Source organism: Aethalodelphis obliquidens, unplaced genomic scaffold, assembly GCF_003676395.1.
Source record: "Aethalodelphis obliquidens isolate GAN/ISIS:26980383/991018 unplaced genomic scaffold, ASM367639v1 scaffold18, whole genome shotgun sequence".
Classification (NCBI taxonomy): domain Eukaryota; kingdom Metazoa; phylum Chordata; class Mammalia; order Artiodactyla; family Delphinidae; genus Aethalodelphis; species Aethalodelphis obliquidens.
This window is the reverse complement of record NW_020837962.1, coordinates 8,079,036-8,098,932: the sequence shown is the minus strand read 5'-3', so window position 1 is coordinate 8,098,932 and position 19,897 is coordinate 8,079,036. Positions and strand designations below refer to the sequence as shown.

Sequence of the window (19,897 nt, the reverse complement as noted above, 5' to 3'; positions counted from 1 at the left end):
AGATAAGGGTTCACCTTTATACTTTTGCATGTGGCTATCCCGTTGTCCCAACACCATTTGTTGAAAACACTGTTCACTCCTCATTGAATCGTCTAGGTACTTCATAGTGATTTTGACACTCCGGTGCCTCTTTGTGATGGTCTGCTTGGAAACTTTCATTATGTCAGGGTGTATTAATTCTCTCATCTAGCAAAAAATAAGGTTCTACCAAAGAAGTCCTACTCTTGTGTCTGCCTTTTTCACTCTCTGCATTGACCTTAACTCTGTGACAAGGGACAGGTAACTCTTAAAGAGGATGGAACTGCAGAATACAAGGCTAAGCTGTAAAAACAACTTACTCTTTAATACAGTAAGTTGCTTTTAATAGACTTTCTCATACGTTGTATATAAGTGACTTGGATAATCATAACTTAAATAGAACTGATTCTAAGAGAGTCTGTTGCGTTGCGCATCTGAGCTGGGCTCTGAGAAAAGGCATTCTCCCTTCTTGGATATGTATGTATAGACCCACATATAAAACACACACACACACACACACACACACACACACAGTGTCCCCTGGTGTGCAAAATCATCTCCAGTTGAGAACTGCTGATATAAATATGGTTTTATAGAGATAAATAGATAGATATAGATGTAAAGGTATGTACTTATAATATGTTCATACACACACACATACACACAGCTTTAAATTCAGCATGGGCAGCTACTGCTTTCTGACACCGGTGTAGTTTTCTTAATGAATGGGCTTTCAAGAGGGAAACTTAACTGCACAGCCTTTTTTCAACTTGATGAAAATCTGATTTTTTTGCCCCCTACAGTGGCCGTTTGTCATCATAACTGCAACTAGGAATACCATGTTCTTTTCTTTCCTTTCTCTGGAGAAATTGCAAAAGTTTACATCCATTGTATAAAATGTCACCCAGTCAATTTTATCAATTATTAAGGAAAATTCTTTAATCTTCGTATAGACTCTAGCATTCAAGTGTAGCCAGAGAAGTAGGTTGGTGCATATTCATCCAGGCTTTTTGTTTATTTGTTATTTTGTAGTACGTTTTTTTTTTAACATCTTTATTGGAGTATAATTGCTTTACAATGTTGTGTTAGTTTCTGCTGTATAACAAAGTGAGTCAGCTATATGCATACATATATCCCCATATCCCCTCCCTCTTGCATCTCCCTAGTAAGGTTTGTCAGTTGTATACCCCAAAGCCATCCTGTCCTCTCCCTTTCTTTCTCTACCTCCCATACCCACCTAGAAAAGCCAGATCCTCAGTATTGCAGCCTCCCTTACAACTAGAGACCCTGTCCCCTATCAGTTCTGGCTGATAAGGTGTCAAGAAGTCCATAGAAAGTATGGGCAGATTTTCTTCCAGTTTAATAGGAGAAATCACATAAGAAGCTCATCTTTTGCTGTGCTATTGCCTGCTTCTTGCCTTTGGATATTGTGTTGATGACTGGAGCCACCATGGTCACCTTGGTACCAGGAGGTGAATCCTTAGGATGTTAAGCCTGTTGGACTAAAGGTGGTGGAACAGAAAGGTGGGAAGAGCTTGGGTCCTTGAGAGCCTCTGAGAGTTGCTGAGAAAGCCCGGGACTGTCAATTCTCTGGATTTTTTGTTGAAGACATAATTAATATCCTGACAGGTATGGTCACTGTTGGTCAGGTTTGGCTTTCTGCAACGTGTAGCTAAAGGCATCTTTACAGATGTGTCTGCACACATCCAAACACATACATATTTACATGCTCATACATTTTCTTTATGCAGTACATATGTCCACAGATATGGAGGGTTTTTGAATGTGGCTGGATTGCACATAGTTTCTAACTTGCTTTTAAATTCCCGTGTATGCTAAGACATCTTCTCTTGTCTGGAGATAAAATTTTAACTTACTATTTTGAATGACCGCACATTAAGTATGGATGTGGTTTATCCAACCATTCTCCTACTAATAAACATTTCGGTTGACTTTATTGGCCATTACAAGTAATGATGCAATCAACATCATACGACCAATATTCTTGCCATCTCCCAGCAATTAATCTTTAGAGAATAAACAGAGAAGATGAGACGGGTCTATACAAAGATGATTATCCCAGGATTTAGCATAATGGCGAAAAATTAGAAACACCTTAAATGTCAATATAATAGGACTTATTAAATAAATTATGATATATACATATGATCAAACAGTATGTGGCCATTCAGAATGATGGTTTTTAAGGATATTTTTAGTGTCAAAAGAAAATTTCACAATAAAAGAAAGAAAGCCATATATCAAAACCATGAGGTATTATCGTATTTATTATATTTACAGCATAGGGTGAAAACCTGAAGACCTATCTAAAAATGTTGTCAAACCCAAGTCCTTGTGCCTGATGCACAGGGAAGCCAAAAAACCAAAATGTCAGAGTTTGGAGCTAAGAAAGATTTATTGCAGGACCAAGCAAGGAGAATGGGTGGCTCATGCTCAAAAGACCCAAACTTCCCAATAGTTTTCAGGGAAAGGTCTTTATAGGCAAAACTTGCGGGGAGGGCTGCAGGGTGTGTGACCTTCCTCTCATTGGTTGGTGGGGAGGTAACAGGTTGGTGACCCAGGAATCTCAATTATCAGTCTTCTGGTTCCAACCAGTCTGGGATCAAGTGCTTGTGCTCAGCCTGAAGTCACCATCCTCCACCTGGGTGGGGCCCTTCCTTCCTGGAGAAGAACTCAGAGATCTGTGTCAGATTGTTATGCACATGCCCCAGGAGGACCGGGACCCACCCCATGCTGCACTGTTGTTTCTTGATGCCTTTCCTTTGTTTCTGCATTCCCTCACTCCTCTAATTAGTAGCTGACTCTGCCCTTTGCAACCCAGGGAAGGTCTAGGAGACTGAAACCTTTTTTCCCACAGATAAGAAATGGGGGACACGGAAAGGCTTTTGTGCTTCGGAGGCCCCCACAGGGTCCTGCTGGGTTTCAAAAATGTTAATGGTGGTTCTCTCTGGGAGATGATGAATACTTATAAATGTTTTCCTTTATACCAGTCTGTATGTCCCAAATAATCTGACATGAATGTTTGGCATTCTCCATGGCCTTGTAGTGAATAATTTTACTCTTCCAACCCAGTGTTCACATCAAAGCATGTTTCAAATCATTGTACAGAACCTGAGTACTGATGACTGCACTGTTCTTGCTGCCCTACAGAAGTTTAAATAAGGCAAATCTGCATTTGTTGAATGCATTTTAAATTTGCAATTGGCCAGAGGTCCTCTAGTGGTTATATGTATTTGTGCAATTGTGACTCCGGACATAGAAGTAGCATCTTCGTTTAGAAACAGAATTTGAGTTTCAGTGACCTCAAGCTAATCAAGATCTTCCCCAAATATTTCCCAGTCCCAGACTTTTCCTTGCTTGTGAGTTAAAGTCCTCTGGGGATATGCACCATCCATCTCAGAATCCCCTGCTTACCTCAGAATAACAAGGAACCTTTACACACAAACACAAAACTACTAAACAACACACCTAAGAGGCTCAGATACTAATGAGGCAGCAGGAGAGCCTAATGGTTAGGTACTTCCATTCTCCAGCCAGCAGGGGGCCTCCTACCACTTATTACCTGCAGAGACTCATCTTTTTCCTACATAAATGGTGCTAATCATAATATCCTTTTATCTTAGTCCACTCAGACTGCTCAAAAATACTGTAGAGTAAGTGGCTTATGAACAGCAATTCCTTTCTCACAGTTCTGGAGGCTGGAAGTCCAAGATCAAGGCACAGGCAGATTTGGTGCCTGGGGGGCCCCATTTCTTGTTCATAGAGCTGTCTTCTTACTGTGTCCTCAGATGACAGAGGGAGCTCTCTGGGGTCTCTTTTATAAGGGCACTAATCCCAATTATGAGGGTTCCACCCTCATGACCTAATCATCTCCCAAAGACCCCACCTCCTGATACCATCACATTGGCTCTTAGGATTTCAGCATATCAATTTGGTCAGGGGACACAAACATTCAGTCCAAAACACCCCTAACAGGTGTCACTAATACTACTCAGTGTCAGTATGGTAGAGTGGTTAAGAGCAGGTCTGTACAGGGGCAAATCCCAGCTGCTTACCTCCTAGCTAGGTCATCTTGAGCAGGTACTTTAACACAGCTCTCACACCTGCATTTTTCATATGCAGGTAACAAGAACTCTTAGCCTATGGAGCTGCGAATATTCAACGCGTTACCACTCGTAAAGCAACTAGATTGATACCTAGCATATAGTAGGTGTTCAATTAGTGTCACTAAGTGTCAGTCAATGACATTGACTAAGAGAATGCAAGCACAGTGTTGAACACGACCCAAGCACGTAGTACTGTATGCAAAATGTTATTATATCATCATCTTCCCCCCAAAAGTCCAACACCTGGCTGTCATTGCTGAGGTGTTGGTACAATCAGGAAAGGAGTTTGGGGGTCCTTTCCTTGGCTCTCTGGTCTCATCTCCCTCATAGGATCCATGACCCAAGTTGGTGGGACACAGACTCTGGTTACTTTTCAGTTCCTCTCCAAGACAGATTTTCCTTGAAATGAATGATGGTGCTGATGGACAGGACATCCAACAGACAGAATTCCTGGAGCTTTTGTTCTCCTTCCTCCCCACACCCCTGTCAGGAGGCCGCTCTGCTAAGCAGCCTGTCACATGTTCTGTTACAATCATCTTTTAACAATCATGTTTTATTATAGCTTTCAAAAGATGACCTCTCGTTCTGCACATTCGTGTTTATAGAGGACTTCAGGCATTCTGAAAGGAAACAGATAGCAGAGTCTCCAAACCCTCTATTTGCTTCAGCTGATAACTGCTCTGGCCAGAGACGAACACTGCGGTGATTACAAGATGTAATTTACTACAAAAGACAGTTAATATTACTTACAAACCTGTCATCAGTTCTGGGGAAATCAGAGCCAAAAAAAGGAATAGGACAAATCTGAATCCACCTAAATGTTTCGGTCTGATAGAATTACAAGTTTATAGATTTACCGTTTAAGAAACAGCCCCGTTATGAAACATTCATCCTCGCAGACAGACAATATAAGTAACAAGCAAGATTATATCCCTTTATGTGGATCAAGGACACAGGCAGTGTGAGAAAGAAAAGAAAAAAAAATCCCTTCAGGGGAACTTAAATGTTGCTCATGTGAATTATACCTGGGGCTATTAACTGGGGAATTAGATTTGTGAAAAAGCCTCTAATACGACTAAACAAAGTTCCTCAGGTAATACTCTGGATCAGAAAAATGTGTGAAAATACAGCTTCTTAAATGTGATTATAGTCAGAGCTGTAGTTACTCCCCGAGAAAGGGCGTTGAAAGTAGAGGAATGAAAGGAAAAAAAATGGTTGAAAACTTTTGTGTCAGACCAGAAATTATAGAGTAGCAACAGCTTAGGGATTTAAATAACCCCTTTAGCCCAATTCTGAAGGCTTTGTGCTTTAAACTGAAGAGAAGAAAGGAATTAGAGATTCAATTTAGGACTTTTTTTTTGGATTATGAAATGGAGGAGTCATTTTGACTGACTAATTGAGCAAGGATATGATTCCAACTTGGGTTATCATTTGGAAGATACAGCTTTGGCATTTAAGCTGCTTTGGGGGCTTCTCTGATGGGCTTTCATGAGAGTTTCTTGTTCCGTTGCTTATTATTTACTGGAGATTAAGGTGAGAGTCTTGGGGCTTTTGTTGGTAGCACGGTCAACGCTGAGAGGGTCATGAATCAGTCTTTGGCACTCCCCTTCCCTGCTGTAGGGACCCTAAGGGAATTCCAGATGCAGGGAGCAACACTAGGATAGAAATCTCAGGAACACTCCGTAGTAGCTTTGTGAGCTCTCCATCCCCGAAGTCAGCTTTGGTACAAAGCTTTGAGAGATTTTTTTAGTCTTCCTCCTGTCCCCAACCTGAGCCTTTGGACCAGGTCACACAGGCACAGGCACAGGCACAGGTATGTACACAGAGAGATGAGATCAGGTCTGTAGACGTGGCTCCATCTTAACTTGCCCTCCCAGATGTATTTGTTGAGGACAAGAGAGAGAAAGTAGAAAAGATGTGGTTGGGTTTTACCCAAACAGCGCATGTTAGAGAGGCCAGGGATCATGCCTTTTAAAGCACAGTGACCTTGCTATCCGTATTTAAAATGCATAACCAACAAGGTCCTACGGTATAGCACAGGGAATGCTGCTCGATATTCTGTAACAACCTAAACGGGAAAAGAACTTGAAAAAGAATAGATACATCTCTATGTATAACTGAATCACTTTGCTGTACACCTGAAACTAACACAACATTGTTAGCCAACTATACTCCAATATAAAATAAAAAGTTAAAAAAAAAAAAAAGCACAGTGACCTTGCCAGCTGGTCACATCATTAACTTAGACTCTTCAGATAAACAGCTATTCTCTCCTAAGGCGAGGGACAGGGGACCAAGAAGTAAAGTGAAAACAAGCAGGGCTTGACAGGGGGAGAGGAATGGATTCCATTTCCCTTCATTGTTTATTTCTTAAGCTCTTTGTTGGACATTTGTATATTTTCTTGGGAGAAATACCTATTCAAATGCTTTGCCCATTTTTAAATTGGGTTTGGTGGTGGTTGTTGAGTTTTAGGAGTTCTTTATATATTCTGCACCTCAGTTCCATATCAGATATATGACTTACAGATATTTTCTCCCATCCTATGGTTGCCTTTTCACTCTGTCCTTAGTGTCCTTTGATGCACAAAAGTTGTAAATTTTGATAAAGTCCAGCGTGTCTGTTTCTTTTTGTTTGTTTTCTTTTTCTTGCCTGTGTTTTTGGTCCTAAGCTGTTTAGAAAAACAGCAGCAAACTGTTATTTGCCTGAATCCAGGGTGCTCTCTCCAGAACAGGAAGGGAAGTTCAGCTAAACCTCATGATTCAGTGGTTAGACCTCCAGCTGGCAGGGGAGATGATCAGTGTGTGCTGAAACCCAACTGCTGACCCCCGAGATGCCATGATGTTCTTGCAAGAAGGCCACCGGCAGGGGGAATGTACATGATGCTGGGAGGCCAGGCTGGGACTCCTGGGAGAAGCTTCTCTCATCCAGTTCCACTGGCTTCTCTCCAAGGTGGTCAGGGACTCACTGATGCATGGACAGCTCATATGTTCATCTGTGAACCACATCCGCTCTTAAGAGGAGCTGGAAATGCATTTCTCCTGATTCCACTCGCTGTTTTCTCCCGTCTGTGGGTTTCTGTCGCCATCATTCAGCACTTAGAAAATTGTCGAATCTTAGAACAAAAAGACAACTGAAGCCCACCCCCATAATATGCAACTAAAAATCACTGAAGCCTGGAGTGGTTAAGACTCCTGCCCAAATTCCTGTAACTTGAAGTGCAATAAAACCAGAGCTGGATACTAGAAATCCTGACTCAAGACAGTGCTCTTCAAGGAGCCTCACCTTTTCGTGAATTTCGTTAAGTGTTTGCTTAGCCTCATACTCTAGTCTCCATCCTAGTGGCAAAAAAATAAAAAGAGTTGCAAGTGGAAAATAATCCTTGCCACTGTGGTCTGAGTTGAATTATTGTTTCAATATGCGATTATCTAAAGAGTGGGCACGGGAAGGTCTGAATCACAGCATCCCTTAGGGCATAAGCCTCATGAACTCCAATGTCCCAGGGCTAAGCTTGGAGCAGAACACAGCGGTTTAAAGGGTCAAGTGGCTGCCTGGGAACGCGGCCCCAAATTACCAGAGCTTCTGATTTTTTTCAAGAGAACACAGAAATTAGATTCTTGTACGAAACATCTCAATTTTTTAATTTAAATTTTTAAAGGAATCAATTTAAAAGCTCTAGTCTGAAAGCCTGTAAGAAAGCAAAAAGATCTGTGCAATGAATATGGACCGTTGATTTGAGATCCTTGCTCTCACAGCTAGACCTGTGTTTCTCAACATTCACACACATTGGAATCATCTGGAGAGCTTTTTAAAACATTGCCAGTGTTTCAGTCAGCCCGACTCCAGACTAATGCATCAGAGTCTCTTGGGGTGGGTTCTGGGCATTAGGACTGGTTACAGCTCCCCAGGTGATTGTAAAGTACAACAGGGTTAAGGACCGCCGGGCTCAAGGCAGTGTCGGCAGACAGGATCCTCTGCTTCCCGCCTCTTTCCCATCCATCAGGACATCTGGACTGTGATTGCTGGACATCAGGATGGCCCTAATTTTAGGGTTCACATCTGGGTAATTGGCTGCATTTCTTGTTTCTTGTCCTTTTGGGGGGGCATTTTATAGGCACAGACAGATGTCCCTTTCGCTTCATTTGCCACATGACCCTTCTGGAAAGTTTCAATACCCAACTTTGTGATTTATCCCATCTCTGGAGCAAGTGGGCTATTCAGTGAAGTTTGTTTGTAGCTTCTTAACTTTGATCTCCTTTTCATCTCTTAGCCTTGGGGTTTCTCCAGCCAGAGAGGATGCTTTGCCCAGCTGCCTTTGGTCTTGTGAATTTGCAGCCTTGCCCTTGAAACACCGGGAGCCCCTGTTGGTTCTTGCGAGCCCTTGAACGCTCCTGTTCTGCACCCATCTGTTTCTGCCTTGACTCCTTGCTGTTTGTACAAACACTCCCCTCGCCTTTCCATGCCAGCTTTTTGGAGTCACTGAGATAACCCCAGCAAGCCTTACAGGAAAAAAAAAAAAATTGGTATGGACAGGAAACTACCAAAGGACAAGATGATCTTTAAAGTAGCTTTTATTTCCCAAAACTCTATGAATCTTGTCATTGATTTTGTCACTTGTGATGATAGCATTTTGGTCATATAAGAAAGTATCCTTAATTTTTAGTGGTACAAACTAATTAGGAAGTAGAAGTGAAATGATATGAACTCTGGAGTTGCTTCAAGCATCTTCAATATTTTATTATACACACACACACACACAAAATTCTAAGGTCTATGTGATTCCAAGAGTTTATGATTCTTTCTTTCTTGTCATTTAATCTGCTTAAGAATGATGTCACTGCCAAAGAAATGAGTGGATCATCTTTTAAAAATGCATGAGTCATTTCATAATACAGTTAACCAGTCCAATTAGGAAAATAAAAATCCACAATTTCATCTTCATAACACGACTAATATTAGCTCTTACAGTTAGCCCTCTGGCGTTGTTTCCATTGTTTTACATACAGTTTGGGTTTCTGCTATATTTACTGATGATATTATCAAGCACAGACTGTGGACTGGGTCTTGCATTGTGGCCATATCAGCTTTCTAGCTGCTTTGAATTTACAATCATCAATAAGCCCTGAAGAGGGAAACCAGAAGTGACAGCATTTTGCCCAAATGCAGTCATCCAGTGGATTTGTCGTTGGAGTCAATCTCTTGCTCTTGCTTGTGCACCTTATAATGCTAAGTGTATTTCTAGTAACTCAGGAATACAAGTGTTGGGGAGAAAGAAAGGCAGAGACTTAAAGAGGTAAACAGAACCTGAGGTGGGGATTATGTAAAGTATTGCTTCTTATTCTCCTTGCATACCATTGCATCAGAAAGCCCTCTCTTCCCAGAATTCACACATCTAGGCAAATGGTTACCTTGACGACTCTAGGGTACCACATTGCTACACTGGTACATTTTTAAGTCTATCTCAGGTCACTGCATTCAAGACCTACTGAATCCTAATCCCTAAGAGGGGAACTCAGGATTCTGGATTTTTAGCAGGCTCCCCAGAGAATCTGTAGGTGGCCTGTCCAGCGCCCATCTGACTAAGCATCGGGTAACTATCGGAAAGATGTTGGAATAGACTTTGAATCTTTCAGAAACAATTCTGTTTAATTGCTACAACAATTAGTAAACAGTTGTGTTTATTACAGTTACAGTGGAATGGAAGTCTTAGCTTTGATATCCAGATCCTTGAAAATTAAGCATTATTATATAATAATTCATTTAATATGTTACTGTCATCAGATAAACATTTCCCAGTCATTGTAAGCACTTAGGAACCATTCTCTCTCTTCCCCTCCCTCCCTTCCTCCCTCCCTCCCTCCCTCCCTCTTCATTTGAACAAGAGCTACTTTCTCCTTAGCCGGAGCACAGACATACTTAATGCCAAATTGTAACAAAATATATGTTATTACAGAATAAGATTTTACTGTTAATTCCTCAGAAGCAAAAAAAAGTGGGGAGGAGGTTATAAGGGGCTTTGTTAGTTTTCATCTACCTGAATATGATGCCGATCTTTGACCTCTTAGAGGTGTGTGTCAAAGCTCCTTGCCCACTCTTGACTCTGGTACTCATACATCAACATCCTTTTTCATGACATTAGACTCCACAACGAGCATGGTTTTTCATAGTCATGTCCCACTGTTCCAGAAAACTGCCAGAGGACACTCAGAGCTGTCCTCTCTCTTCCTCTGCTCTTGTTCCTATCTCAGAGAAGGATGCTTCTTGGGGTACCTTGCCTATGGCTTTTGGGTGCATTTAGACAATGGGAGGTATAGGTGGAAAACTTGAGCTCGGGAGAAGCCCGGGCTTATTTTTCCCTCTCTCTGCTTCTTGGAGTGTCTCCAGATGCTCCCTCAGCATCCTCCTCCATAGTTCCAGCTCCCCTGGGCAGTGTCTACCATGGCAGGTGGCCCTGGCTCCTGAGCTCTGAAGACACCCCCGGTTCCCATTGACTTTCAGTTTCAAGGATTGTGGCCGCTTTTGAAGACTCCAGTTTCTGTGTTCTCTCACCATCCCCTCTTTGACTCTTCCCAGTTCCCTGGGTTAAATTCCTTTAGTTTAAAAAGCCTAGAATTGTTTCTGTTTCTTGCATTACCTTGATACCTACCTCTGAAAAAGCACTCCCTCTTATACAAAAGCTTACAGATCTAGGTATTATCACTGGTAAGAATATACTCATTTTAAAAAATTTAATAAACTTTTATTTTGGAATAATTTCAGGCTTACCGTAAGTTTAGATTTATATACCCCTCCCCAATTTTCCCCTAATATAGACATTTTCCATCATCACAGTTTATTTATCAAAACTAAGAAAGCAACTTTGCTACCATACTAACTGAACTCCGGACTGGATTCAGATTTCACCAGATTTTCCACTACTCTCCTTTTCTGTGTTCTAGGAGCCAGTCCAGGGCACCCCATTGCATGATCACCACATCTCCTTAACTTACTCTTGGCCACGACAGATTCTCAGTCTTCCCTTGTTTTTCATGACATTGACAGTTTTAAGTAGTAATGGTCAGGTATTATACAAAACGTCCCTGAATTTGGGTTTGCGCGATGTTCCTCTCATGATTAGATGTGAGTTATAGTTTTGGGGGGAGAAGACCACAGAGCTGAGGTGCCCTTCCCAGTACTTCATGTTAGAAATCACCTGGAATCGCATCTGCCAGGTTTCTCCCCTGCGTGGGTACCATTTCCCTCCTTTCCATACGTGATGTTTTGAATGCAGGTAACCAAGTCCAGCCCACGCTCAGGGTGAGGGGAAGTAAGTGGAAGGGGTTTTATCTAGATCTCTGTATTATTTGGAAATTTTAATAAAGAATATTTGTCTCGGGCTTCCCTGGTGGTGCAGTGGTTGAGAGTCCACCTGCCAATGCAGGGGACACGGGTTCGTGCCCCGGTCTGGGAAGGTCCCACATGCCACGGAGCGGCTGTGCCGTGAGCCATGGCCGCTGAGCCTGCGCGTCCGGAGCCTGTGCTCCGCAACGGGAGGGGCCACAGCAGTGAGAGGCCTGCGTACCGCAAAAAAAAAGAATATTTGTCTCTTTTCTTTCATTTTTAAATTCAATTATTTATATATATAAGTGTGGACTCATATCTAGTTGTATCTAGTTGTTTTATACTTTGGGCTGTAATCTCAAAGTATTTGTTGTTCAGATGGTCCAGCTTTGGCCAAGGGGAGCCCTTTCGTGTTGGCTCCTGTGTCCCTTTGACCTTCCGCCATCCCTTTGTGTTGTGAGAATTTCCTTATTTTCTGCACTAAAATATGGTTCATGCACATTTTGTTTCTCCTGTCCCTAGAAATCAGCTGTTTCTCCTAGGATAGGCCCAAATTTTCAAGTGACATTTCCCCCTCCTTTTGTGCCTTTATCACATTTACCAAAAGATGAAATAACGCATTTGTTCACTCAAGAAGTATGTATTGAGTAACAATTGTATGCCAGATAGCGGACTCCTCCAGTTACGTTTTTGAATAGAACAAATACTGCCTCTGCTTTCAAAAACATTAAATAAATACATACGCACACACATATATATATATATTATATATATATATTTGTATGTGTGTGTGTGCTGTATATGCATGTGTTCATCTCTAATGAAATGTATTGGCTTCAGTAAGCTTCAGCAGTGCATTGTCACACAGCAGAAACCATTTTTACAAGACCGCTGGAATTTCCGTGGGGCTAGCGCAGTTAATTTCCTGGATGTTTGTTCCAGAGGAGTGTTTCCTTAAAACCAAACGTCCAAACTACCAAACTCAATTTGACAAACCAAGCCCCCATGTGGTTCATGAGCAAAGAGATTGGAGGCGGGTGCTGATCTCAGCATCTGTGTGTGTTTTGGAATTCACGGGATAAATACCCTGATACAGGAGCTGTCAGGCCTGATTAATACTCCACTCTCACGCTGCGTGTGCCTTAACCTCTAGGCGTTACACTTGCTTCCTCGGTCCCCCGTGAGGCATCCGTCAGCATCAGCTTTCCCGAAACTCCTCTGCTGAGTGTTTCTCCTCTGTGTCATATGTTTATTTGTCATCTTTGCTAAAGGATTTTCAGTTTGAAAAATAATTTGCTTCAAGGATGAACTTGGGAAAGATGGGGAGCAGTTTTGTGGGAATGCCCACGGTGGGGGCCAGTTCATAACACACCCAAAAAAGTCCATCGAATAGTACTTGGCACAAAAGAGCAGAGTAGCTTCTATATGAAGTGGGGTGGTTAGTAGGTTAAACCACCCCAAAACATGTAAATGATGACATCATTTCCATGGAAGGACAATTGATTGTACAGTGGGAACTATGTAACACAATCCTAGTGGTTGCTAGATAGAATATGACATGTTTATGTAATACTGTGGAATACGAGATTACTTTTAAACATGGTGAGGTAGAAATCTAATTCCACCATGTGAAGATAGGTAGGTACAGATAATCCAAATATATGGAAGAATATACATCAATTACTAACCAGAGTTTTCCTTTGAGAAGTAGGTTTAGAAATAACTTTCACCTTCTGCCCTGTAAATGTCTTTATTTTTTGAGGATTTTATGACGAACGTGTAATATTTTGGGGAATCACCGAAAGTATTGAATGCTCGATGTAACATAATATTTTTATAGACAGTATCATTCAGAAAATGTTCCTTCTAAATAGTGAAATAATTATCATGTCTGATGCCTTTCAAATCACCTGCTACATGTAAGGATATTTTGCATGGATAATAATAATAGACTGAAGATATGAAGAATATCTTCTCTCTAAGTACTCTGTTGGGTGTACTTCCTGCCTGCCAACCATCTTTAAATATCATTCTGAGTGTCAAGAATGAACATCACTGGGGATTTTTCATGATGAATGTGGGCATCTATCCAGGAAGTAGATGGTTATTTTAGAGAATAAAAACAGATCTGATTGTTTGGATCTGGTCGGTTTTAACCAGGATGGGATAGAGCAGTTACTTGTGGGACACTATAATTAGCGTCCTAGGGCTGATGAACAATAGAAATTTGTTCCCTCACAGCTGTAGAGACCAGAAGTCCAAAATCAAGGTGTTGGCAGTTTTGGTTCCTTTTGGAGGCTTTGAAGAATCTGCCTTCTCTCTTAGCTTCCAGTGGTTTCCCTCCAGCCCTTGAAGTTCCTTGGCTTATAGAAGCATCCTTTCAATCTCGGCCTCTGTCTTCATGTAGCATTCTCCTCATGTCCCTGTCTTCACATGGTCATTATCGTATAAGGACACAGTCATATTGGATTAAGGACCCACCCTACTCTAGTATGACCTCTTCTTAACTGATTACATCAGCAATGACCCTATTTCAAATAAGTTCACATTCTGAGGTCCTGGGGGTTAGGACTTCAACAAATCTTTTTGCTGTTAACAGACACTTAAAAGATATAGATGCCTGGATCCCAGCTGGAAACAAGAGCAAAAATAAACAAATGGGACCTAATTAAACTTAAAAGCTTTTGCACAGCAAAGGAAACCATAAGCAAAATGAAAAGACAACTTATGGAATGGGAGAAAAGATTTGCAAATGGTGCAACCAACAAGGGATTAATTTCTAAAATATACAAACAGCTTATACAGCTCAATATGAAAAGCAAACCACCCAATTGAAAAACGGGCAGAAGACCTAAATAGACATTTCTCCAAAGAAGGCATGCAGATGGCCAAAGGGCACATGAAAAGATGCTCAACATCACAAATTATTAGAGAAATGCAAATCAAAACTACAATGAGGTATTACCTCATACCGGTCAGAATGGCCATAATCAAAAAAGTCTGCAAGTAATAAATGCTGGAGAGGGTATGGAGAAAAGGGAACCCTACACTGTTGGTGGGAATGTAAATTGGTACAGCCACTATGGAGAACAGTATGGAGGTTCCTTAAAAAAGTAAAAATAGAGTTACCATATGATCCAGCAATCCAACTCCTGGGCATATATCTGGAAAAGATGAAAACTCTAATTCAAAAAGATACATGCACCCCAATGTTTGTAGCAGCACTATTTACTATAGCCAAGACATGGAAACAAACTAAGTGTCCATCAACAGATGAATGGATAAATATATATATAATGGAATATTACTCAGCAATAAAAAAATGAAATAATGCCATTTGCAGCAACATGGATGGACCTAGAGATTCTCATACTAAGTGAAGTCAGTCGACAGAGAAAGGCAAATATCAGGATATCACTTATTTGTGGAATCTAAAAAATGATACAAATGAACTTATTTACAAAACAGAAATAGACTCACAGACATAGGAGACAAACTTATGGTTACCAAAGGGGAAAATGGGGGAAGGATAAATTAGGAGCTTGGGATTAGCAGGTGCACACTACTATATATAAAATAGATAAACAGCAAGGATCTACTGTGTAGCACAGGGAACTATATTCAATATCTTGTAATAAAAATAATCTAAAAAAAATGTATACATATAACTGAATCACTTTGCCGTACATCTGAAACATTGTAAATCAACTATACTTAAAAAAAAAAAAAAAGATATAGATGTCTGGATCCCAGCTGCTCAATCCAGTTATTTGCAGTTGGGACCCAGACACAAGCATTCCAAGAAATAACATGTGATGAATTACAAGGTCTGCTAGTCCCCTGCTGCAGACTAAGGACCATTCAGATGGTATCCTGAAGACAGTTGTTCCTTTGCTTAATGCAAGCTCATTATATGAAATGCAGTTTACATTGACAACACAGATATTTCGTTAGTGACTATTTTTCCTTCTACAAAAAGCATTTTTCTACTCCGTTAAAGGTTACGAAATTTTTTTATTCAGAGGGTTCCCCAGTGGGTTTAAACTAGAATTTCAGTCACCCATGCTAATAATTCAGAAACCTGCTTAGTTGAGGTCCTCCTTCCCAGTAGGCCTGGCCACGGGACAGGCCATCATTCCCTCAAAATAAAGAACTCCTTTTCCATGAAATGACTATGTGCTTTCCATCACACTTTCTAGATCCAGGAGGAGATCAATGCAAATGCCCATTTCCCCCTTCTTGGAAGGTCTCTATTTATAGCTTTTGTCTGTTGGCACGCACGTGAGGAGTCGGCACTGCCATTCACAGCAGATGGATCAGGCTCAGCCATATTTCCCTTCTCACAGGCACGGTCTGCTTGGCATGTGGAATTGCATTCCCTTGCTCGCTAATCCTCAGAGACGCGAGTCTCTCCCCCACCCACCATGGCCCCCATAACCTCCCTTAGTTCCAGGAACTCTTTGTGAGCCAGTTGTACCAGCCCCCTGACATGAGAGCTTTACTTGCTGAGTCCTGATTTTGAACTCCTATACAGAGACAAGGACACTGCCCAGTTTCACCGTGAAGAATGTCAGGGGGCTGCTGTTGATATGGAAGGCTACACAGCAGGTCGGGGCAGAGCCCCGTTCCCAAAGCAGAAACTCTTTTGTGGGAATTGTCAGGCTTTTTTTTTTTTTTTTTTTCTTTTTTTGTCAGGCTTTTTTGCAGAAGCAAAGTTTGCATCATTTTAACTGTACTCACTTTTTCTTTTTTTCCTCTTTGGGCACCGGCTTAGTCAATAATTAAAGCATATCTGTGCCCATATTTCACATTCTTTTAAAAAATTTAGGGACTTCCCTGGTGGCGCAGTGGTTAAGAATCCACCCACCAATGCAGGGGACACGGGTTCGAGCCCTGGTCTGGGAAGATCCCACATTCTGCGGATCAACCAAGCCCGTGCACCACAACTACTGAGCCTGCGCTCTAGAGCCCACGAGCCACAACTGCTGAGCCCGTGTGCCACAACTACTGAAGCCCATGCATCTAGAGGCCCTGCTCTGCAACAAGAAAAGCCACCACAGTGAGAAGCCCATGCACCGCAATGAAGAGTAGCCCCTTTTTGCTGCAACTAGAGAAAGCCCACATGCAGCAACGAAGACCCAATGCAGCCAAGAATGAATGCATGAACGAATAAATAAATAAATAAAAATTAAAAGTTTATTAGTTTATTTTTAACTAGTTTATTGGTTAACCATATGCGATAATCTGTAGAGCCCCCTCCCCACAAATGCTGATGACTCAAAGGCAATGGAAGTGTTTTTTTCAGTTATCTCATAGTCCAAGTTGGGCATGCTGGATCCGGGAGTTGGCTTCCTTCCCTGCAGTGATTCAGGGGCCCAGGTTCTGCCCATCGTGTGGATCAGCCTTGCCCTGGGTCTCTTTGTCAGCAGCATCATCACCATCGTGTTCATCATCATCGTCAGCAGTAGCAGCATCTGCATCCAGCAGGTGGGAGGGGATTATGAAAGCATGGAGATCACATTTGGTAACTTCAGCCTAGAATCGACATCTTGACCTCATCTCTCTATGGGGTTCTGTGTAAAGTTCCATTAAGAAATGTCAAGTTTGGAATTGATTATATGAAACCATTAATGTCCAGAATGTGAAGGAAGTAGGTCCTGATCTTCCTCCCTTGGAGGTCTGGAAAGCCTCAAAGAGTCACCTTTACCTGGATGGTGTAGACCGGTCTGAAGGCCTGAACCTCCAGCTAGGAGTCACAACATTCTTGCACTCATTCATTCAGAAACATTTGTTCAGTGCCCCACGTGTGTTCCAGGTGCTGAGGGTGAGTGCACATCACAAATGAGGTTTGACTCTCAGGGAGCCTACAGTCTGATGGAGGGAAGGCAGTCAATACATAAATAGACACAGCACGGAAATGTTATATAATCTCAGCTGGAGGAGATAAGCCACAGCCGTGGAGAGTGAGTGATGGAGTCCTTTTATTTAGGAAGGTCAGGGAGTGTCTCCTGAGGAGGTGACCTGGATTTGGATAAGGATAGAAAGTCGCATGGAGACCTGGAGGGTGTCAGGGCAGCTGTAAGGGCAAAAATGAAGCTTTTCAAACATTAAGGTGGCCTTTGAAGCATCCTTCCATGCAAACTTGCCCTTCCAGAACCGTTTACTGTTTGTGCCCCATTCCGTGCTTTCGTGCACGTCAGTGTCTCATATGAGCATCTGGAAGGCTTGCTTGCCCTGTTTTTCCTATCCACCTGGAAAACACTTCCTCATTGTCATGCAAGACTCGGCTCAAATGCAGCAACTTTTGTATGCTTTTTACTGCCCTAGGCAGAATTTCCACTCACTCCTTTTCTTCACTGTATCTTGAATGTTTGTGTTCCCAGTTATATTTATGTGTTTCCATGGACATAAGAAGAGGGGTAGTTTGGGTCTGGCTGTCCGTCTTATCTCCAGGCATCCTGCATCGTGACCTGCCATGGTGATGCTTAATGATTACTGAATGCGATTATGCGTATCCCTTAGAAAAATAAAATGAGAGCAACAAAACCATTGATTATAATTGATACCACTTACTGAACATTTACTTAGAACACTGTTCCAAATACTTAACATGTGCACGCTCATTCAACGTGCACAATAACCGCATGAGATAGAGACTATTATTATTTATGGAAGAAGACACCGAAACACAGGAAGGTTAGAGTCCCACATTTATAATGACCATCATACACAAGTGTAATAACTAGTGTTTATTATGTTACCACTAAGCATTTAATGTGGATTGTTTTCTTGAATCTTCACACAACGCTTTGGAGAAAGTACTGTTAAGATACTCATTTTACAGAGGAAGGCATGAGAATGCAGAAAGCTTAAATAACTTGCCCAAGAACGCATATGGCTAATGCATGGCAGAGCGGGGGTTCAGATTCATCTGTACTTGGTTCCAGAATCCTCATCTTCACCCCAACACTTGAACGTGATGTGTTAGCACCAGAAAAGGGGGGAAAAAACAGTACCCACTTGTTATAAAGCTGGCTGCTCAAGGTAAACATTCGGCAGAATCCACCGACGCCGTGTGCTTGGAGCTGCTGTGTGTGCCAGGTGAGGCTGCGTCCTGCTTCTCTTGATGAATAATTCACCACCTGGAACCCTGTGTTTACTTCTGCTGTTGTCCTCCCAGTAGATGAGGAAGGAGCACAGCCGTCCACAAAAGCAGAGTTATAGGGTGAGAACACAACACAGAGAACGCAAGAGGGTTATTTATAGTCCAGAATCCCAGGCTGAAAAGAAGGCAGGCGAGGAGCCGAATCATTTCCCAGGGAATCTGGGAGGACAGTGGACAGTGGCAATAAAGAGCCCCCAAAGGGTCAGGGCTGCATACCAATTACAGCGACTTCCAGACACTTAACACGCACGGCACTTAGCACGCGATCAAGGACATGTTCTGTCCGGGAAGGAAAAACAACTTCTGATGTCTCCCCCTAAGCAGAGAGGCAGCCTGTCTGACACTGTTGTTGCAACACAACTCTAATTTAAATTCCAGGTTCCGTGATAATGAGTTGGCAGCCCCATCACTCAGGCTGGCATATCTTGATACAAGGGAAAACGTCCAGTCCAGTTTGACTCTTTAAAAAGCTGTCCATGCCAAGCTTCACATAAAAGCGGGGAGAGCGTGGTGATGTATCCTCTTCCTGCAGACCAATTTGTGAAACTACAACAATCACTGTTCAGTCAGTTCCCCAATTACCTCTTTTCTCATTAAATGTATGGCTTTCTGCTTCCTTAGAACTCTGTAGGTTGCAACAGACTGAATTCTAAGTAAACTCAGCTCAAGCATGGGAGATAGGAAGGATTTATTCATGCACTTGCAACCAAAGAGTTTCAGGGTGGGACCGGCTTTTGGCTGTGCCTAGACCTTGGATGCTGTTAGGAAGCTCTGTTTCTCCACTTCTCAGAACTGCTTTCAGCTTTGTTGGTTTTTTCTCAAGGTAATCCATGTATGTCCGGGAAACTCCAGACCCACACCCACCGTATTAGTTTCTTGGTAGTAACAAACTACCACAAGCTACTTAAAACAAGAGGAATTTATTCTCTCACAATTCTAGAAGCCAGAAGTCTGCTTGTAGGATTGGCTCCTTCTGGGGGCTCTGACAAAGAACTCCTTCCACGCACCTCTCCTAACTTTTGACTGCTGCCAGCTACCCTTGGCGTTTTTTGGTTTGTGGCTGCATCACTCCAGTCTCTGCCCCTGATGTCACGTCACTTTCTCTCTGTGTCTGTTTGCCTCAAATCTCCCTCCTTTGTCTTATCAGGTCACTAGTCTTTGGATTCAGGGCTCATACTAAATCCAGGATGACTTTATCTCAAGAGACTTGACTACATCTGCAAAGACCCTTTTTCCAAATAAGGCCACTTTACCAAGTGCCAGGGGTTG

General features: G+C 42.1%; 1 protein-coding gene and 1 long non-coding RNA gene across 12 annotated transcripts in view; one reads left to right on the top strand and one right to left on the bottom strand.

The window, feature by feature from the left end:
- RBFOX1 (RNA binding fox-1 homolog 1) overlaps positions 1-19,897 on the top strand; it is a 2,175,109-nt gene that overhangs the window by 1,199,489 nt on the left and 955,723 nt on the right. The gene's annotated exons all lie outside the window — the stretch shown is intronic.
- LOC113626221 (uncharacterized) lies at positions 16,642-18,705 on the bottom strand. The gene is made up of 2 exons (XR_003435094.1): positions 18,484-18,705; positions 16,642-17,933 (listed from the first exon to the last, which is right to left on the bottom strand). It is a non-coding gene; the product is annotated as an uncharacterized LOC113626221 (long non-coding RNA).